Source organism: Mirounga leonina, unplaced genomic scaffold, assembly GCF_011800145.1.
Source record: "Mirounga leonina isolate KUSES-001 unplaced genomic scaffold, KU_Mleo_1.0 Mir_176, whole genome shotgun sequence".
NCBI classification, from domain to species: Eukaryota; Metazoa; Chordata; class Mammalia; order Carnivora; family Phocidae; genus Mirounga; species Mirounga leonina.
The window spans coordinates 58,002,322-58,008,321 of NW_023270454.1; the positions used below are offsets into that span (position 1 = coordinate 58,002,322).

At 36.4% G+C, this 6,000-nt stretch overlaps 1 long non-coding RNA gene across 1 annotated transcript in view; it reads right to left on the reverse strand.

The window, feature by feature from the left end:
- Nucleotides 1–5,727, reverse strand: part of LOC118022345 — a 276,406-nt gene extending 270,679 nt beyond the window's left edge. Inside the window, exon 1 of the long non-coding RNA XR_004682482.1 lies at nucleotides 5,640–5,727. This is a non-coding gene — a long non-coding RNA (uncharacterized LOC118022345). The remainder of the gene's footprint in view (nucleotides 1–5,639) is intronic.
- Nucleotides 5,728–6,000: the final 273 nt, after the last annotated feature.

Sequence of the window (6,000 nt, forward strand, 5' to 3'; positions counted from 1 at the left end):
TTTCTTGTGATGAGAACTTTTAAGATCTATTCTCCTAGTAACTTTCAAATATGCAATACAGTATTAATAACTATAGTCACCATGGTATACATTACACCTCCATGATTTATTTATTTCATAACTAAAAACTTGTACCTTTTGATTCCTTCACTTAATTTACCCAACACTTACCCCCAGTCTCCGGTAACCACCAATCTATTCTCCTTATCTATGAGCTTGGTTTTGTTTTTTAGATTCCACATATAAATGAGATTATGTGGTATTTGTCTTTCTCGATCTGATTTAGTTTTTTATTTAGCATAATACCTCAAGATTCATCCACGTTGTCACAAATAGGAAGATTTCATTCTTTTTTATGTCTGAAAAGTATTCCATCATGGGTGTGTGTGTGTGTGTGTGTGTGTGTGTGTGTGTAGAGAGAGAGAAAAGAGTAAGCAATGTTGCAATGAACACGGAGGTGCCTATATCTTTTAGTGCTAGTGTTTTCACTTACTTCGGGTAAATACCCAGAAGTGGAAGTGCTGAATCATATGGTAGTTCTATTTTTAATTTTTTGAGGAATCTTTATACTGTTTCCCATAGTGGTTACACCAATTTACATTCCCACCAACAGAGCACAAGGGTTTACTTTTCTCCATATCCTCCCCAACACTTGTTATCTCACATCTTTTTTGGAAATAGCTATTCTAGTAAGTGTATGTGGTATCTATTGTGGTTTTGATTTGCATGTCCCTGATAATTAGTGATGTTGAGCATCTTTTCGTGTACCTGTCAGCCATCTGTATGTCTTCTTTGGAAAAATGTCTATTCAGATTCTATGCATATTTTTAAATCAGATATGTTTTTTGCTATTGAGTTGTATGAGATACATGTATATTGATACATATATATAGTGAGATATATGTTGTATGAAATATATTATATCATGTACATTGATACATATATATAGTGAGATATATGATTTGCAAATATTTGCAAATATTTTCTCTCATTCAGTAGGTTGCCTTTTCATTTTGTTGATGGTTTTCTTTGTGGCTTCTGTCCATTTTTGCAATGAGCTTACTCTCTCTTGAATAGGTTAATTGAACAAAAAAATTTTTACAAATAGTTTAAGAGCAGGAATTTTCTAAGTCAATTCTGAATATAAAGAGGATTTTCTAGGCCCTAAATCAGATGGCTGTCATCTAACAGGTTTATCATTGGTGACTCATTCAGTATAACTAGAAGCAGGAAATAAGTAGGAAAAAAATTACCATTGTTTTTCCTCTGCAATGAGAAATATTAAAAAAATATCAGTGAAGAAGCATAGAAGGAAGAATGAGAAGTCTAATGGCTTATTGGAGTACCAGAAGGAGAAGCTACAGAGATTAGGGAAACAAAGTATTCAGACCTAATGGTTGACAATTTTCCAAAAATTATGAAAGACTTATATCCTCAAAGTCAAAAAGCACAATGACTCCAAACACAATAAATAAAATGCACCCAAGCATATCATAATTAAATATTAGAGGAAAAACAAAGAATAGAACTTTAAGGCAGCCAGGGCAAAAAAGAGATCAACTGTGAAGGAACATCTACTGTACTCATTGCTGACTCTTCAACAAACAACAAACAACTACCTGTGGAGCATTTTCAATGTACAAGATGGAATAATGGTAAAAATGGGATTATGTGTACAGTGGAACTATTTATTAAGATGAAAGTGATATAAAGACATATTCAAAGAAATGAAAATTATGCAAGTTTATTACCACATACTTTCTCCAAAGGAACTTCTAGACTTTAGAATTTAGATAATGTACTTAAGGTAGTAGGAGAACAATCCCAGAAGATTAGGATGAAAAAAAGCAATGGTGAGTAGATAAAAGGTTAAATATGTGGGTAAATCTAAACAAATATGAAAGAAGAAGATGTGGCTTATATATACAATGGAATACTACTCAGCCATAAAAAAAGAATGAGATCTTACCATTTGCAATGATATGGATGGATTATGCTAAGTGAAATAAAATCAGACTGAGAAAGAGAAATACCATGTGATTTCACTTATATGGAATTTAAGAAACAAAACAAATGAACAAAGAAAAAAGAGACAAACAAACAACAACAACAGAAACAGACTCTTAAATACAGAAAACAAAGCTGTGGTTGCCAGAGGGGAGGTGGGTGGGGGGAATGGTACACTTATTTTGGGTGCTGTGCAATGTATAGAACTGTTGAATCACTATATTGTACACCTGAAACTAATATAACACTGTATGTTAATTGCACCTCAATAAAAATTATTATGAATTTATTTATTTATTTATTTTAAATATTTTTATTCATTTATTTGAGAGAGAGAGCACAAGTTGGGGGGCAGAGGCAGAGTGAGAGGGAGAAGCAGGCCCCCCGATGAGCAGGGAGCCCGATGTGGGGCTCCATCCCAGGACCCTGGGATCACAACTTGAGCCAAAGACAGATGCTTAACTGACTGAGCCACCCAGGTGCCCCAATTATTATGAATTTAAAAACTATTAATGGTATAAAATAATCTTTTCTCCTCTGAGGATAAAAAATGATAGAACTAAAGTAAAAGTAAAAAATAGCATATAAGTCATTCTAAGCTTTTTGTATTATTTAGGAGGATGGTAAAGATGTTGAGCAGCTTTAGATTTTGCCAAGAATATTAGTTAAAATTTATAAACTGGATCAGGTAGATTGCACTAAAATACACAGCAGTAACAAATTACAACAACAAAAGATTACTTCTCTCTCATTTATACTTTTCATGGGTTGTTTATGGCTCTGTTCCATAGCCTCTTCTTTCCAAATCAAGGCTAAAGGGGCAACCTCCTGCCTAATATGCCAGAAGGACAAAAAATTGGCAGATACACACCTTGACCATTAAAGTTGAGTAAATATACATCTCGAAGGCAGCTTTCAGGAAGAAATTAACTGATCTCTCATCTTACTCAGAGATTTTAACACAATCCTGCCAGTATTTATACGAAAGCCCTTCCAATAAAAAAAAAAAAGTTGGACGAGCATCCAATTTTTTCCCAAAACTATTGACTAATTTCCAATCAATATTTACTGAGTATCTTCTCCCTAGGAGTTTTTAATCATATTGGAACACCTTTTATGCATTTAGCTTTGCTTCAGAATTATCAATTCTTTTCCATTGGTTTGTCCTATCATACTTTTTGTAAATTTTAATTTTATAATATTTTAATAAATCCCAGGGAATGTGCCTTTTGTTATTTCTTCTTTCTAAGGAAAAACTGTTACTATAATCACCGGTTTCCAACTGTTGATATGTTTACAAAATTCACTCTTTCCATCTGTAACTATTTTACTTATTTTTAAACTAAGTATTAGATGTGTACATCCTAGTCTTTTTTCCTAGACACTTTGCACATGTCATGTCTCTCTTAAGCACCTACTGGGCAGTCTTTACCTATAGCTGCAGTTCCTGGGGCTTCTGGTAACCATTCCCTTTCCTCACCCCTTCAGGTGTAAAGATAGTAATGGTTTCCAGCTGGTGTTGATTCTGGCTTTTTCACTCCCTTGTTGGGTTCCCTTTAACCCCACCCACAAGTCTATAAATCGTCCTTTCATTAAACTCTCTTCCATCAACCCCATTGAATGATGTCAACGTTTTCCTTCCATGTCCCTCACTGGCATGGATATGCATTATATTACAAGCCCTATTTCTTCCAGGGAAAGTAATGCTCAAAGGTGAAGTCATTTTCCAAGCTTTCACAGCAGATGAGGGAGGTGAAACTCACATTTAAACCCATGCTTTCAAATGCCAATTTCCATAGATGTCACCACGTAGGTTGGTAGATAAAGACTGACCTATAGCTGATACTTGGTCTATTGAAAACTTACATATAATAAAATGTATTTTTGCAATATTTTAGAGCAAGCAATGACTGTTAGGAAAGTATTATATCAGTATTACGGTTTCTTAGCTATCTGGCAACAACAGTATTTTTCTGAGAGCTAGCCATATCACAAGAAGATCAGGGACATTTTAAGAGTGGGATTTAGCACAGGAGGCAGATAATCAGCAATAGCAGATTTGGAAATGTGAACTTCTTTGGAAATGGATGTCCACAAAGAAAACCTGAGAGTTTGCCACTTGTTAGCCCTCTTTCCAATTGTCATAAATCCAGGGCAAAATTGCCAAAATCTCAATGTCACAATTGATGCAAACGGGAACATGTGGTGGTGGGGGGGGAGAGAGGATGGGTATTCCACCCTGTAATACTTGGTTAGTTTTCTGGAAAATAAAAATAAATTTGCCAAACTTAATCTGAACTTCCTTGGCTTTGTTGAGCCTTTCATCCATAATTAACGTGAAGTTTCACCATCACTGCAAGGCCCACATGTCTTAATCCTGCTTTTTTTGTGGTTTGATGATAAAAACCACAGACCGTCAGAAGTGCACAGAAAATTCAATAGAGCTTTAAAAAAAAGGTTCTGGTCGTCTTTTTTTTTTTCCTTTGCATATAGATTTTGCAGTCTGGAATAGGACAAAACTGAAATTTCCAAGGAATCTTAATGAGTTAAATCCACTAGAATGCAAAATCACTGAATCAATTCAACCAAGTTCATCCACTTGAAACTACCAAACACAAAATTCTGGTCATGATATTACTATTTACCTGTACTGATGTTGAAGATCATCTTCTAATGTTTTTTAGCTTTACTAAGATATAATTGACACATAACACTATATATATACTTTTTACCATTTAGATTGACTCTGGCACAGATCTAATGCTTTAACCAATTCAGTCCTCTTTTTTTTAAGATTTTTTTTTTTTAAGTAATCTCTACACCCAACGTGGGGCTCGAACTCACAACCCTGAGATCAAGAGTTGCATGTTCTACTGACTGAGTCAGTCAGGCAACCCACTTTAGTTCTTAAGAGTACTATTATTAAAATCATTCTACATATGTGAAAACTGAGAGGCAGAGAGATTCATTAACTCACACAAGATACAGGTAACAGAGGTAGCAGAGGAGGAATGGTTTCATTCCAGATCTTGAATTTAGTTGGAGGCAATTCTCCAAGGTTGCCTTGTATTGCTGCACATTTTGTGAACAGAGGCATCGGCTGCTTTTGTCCCAGACTATCTTTTCAAGGGTGTTTGCATAGTAAACAGCTTTGGAAGTAGAAATTGTGAATTTTTACCAAGCAGAGAGAAGATTTAATTATGGTCCAGGGTAATAAAGTTTGCATCTCCCTCCATAGAAAAGGTCAGATTTTTCTTGCAGCTAATTATAAAAGATTTGAATTCTATTGGGGCGCCTGGGTGGCTCAGTTGGTTAAGCGACTGCCTTCGGCTCAGGTCATGATCCTGGAGTCCCGGGATCGAGTCCCGCATCGGGCTCCCTGCTCGGCAGGGAGTCTGCTTCTCCCTCTGACCCTCCTCCCTCTCATGCTCTCTGTCTCTCATGCTCTCTGTCTCTCATTCTCTCTCTCTTAAATAAATAAATTAAAAAATCTTAAAAAAAAAAAAAAGATTTGAATTCTCTAAGCTTGAGATTTATAAGCCATGATGTAAATCCATTATGTGCAGCATCCATATTGACCCCTCTACATTGCCTCCATGGAACTATTTGATTACATTCCACTAGGAGCTCACCTGGAGCTTGGAACATCCAAGATGGTCTCATTCTCATGTCTGTTGCTTCAGCTGGGGTAGCTGGAAATGTCTTGGCAGAGCCATTCCGCCTTGCAAAGGGACTGAACTTCTTATGTGATTCCCAGAACACCAAGAGGATAGCAAGCATAAGCTGCCAGACTCTTTTTTTTTTTTTTAAGATTTTATTTATTTGGCAGAAAGAGAGAGAGAGCACAAGTAGGCAGAGCGAGAGGGAGAAGCAGGCTCCCCGCTGAGCAAGGAGCTTGAGGCGGGGGCTTGATCCTAGGACCCCGGGGGGATCACGACCTGAGCCAAAGACAGACACTTAACCGCCTGAGCCACTCAGGCGCTCATAAGCTGC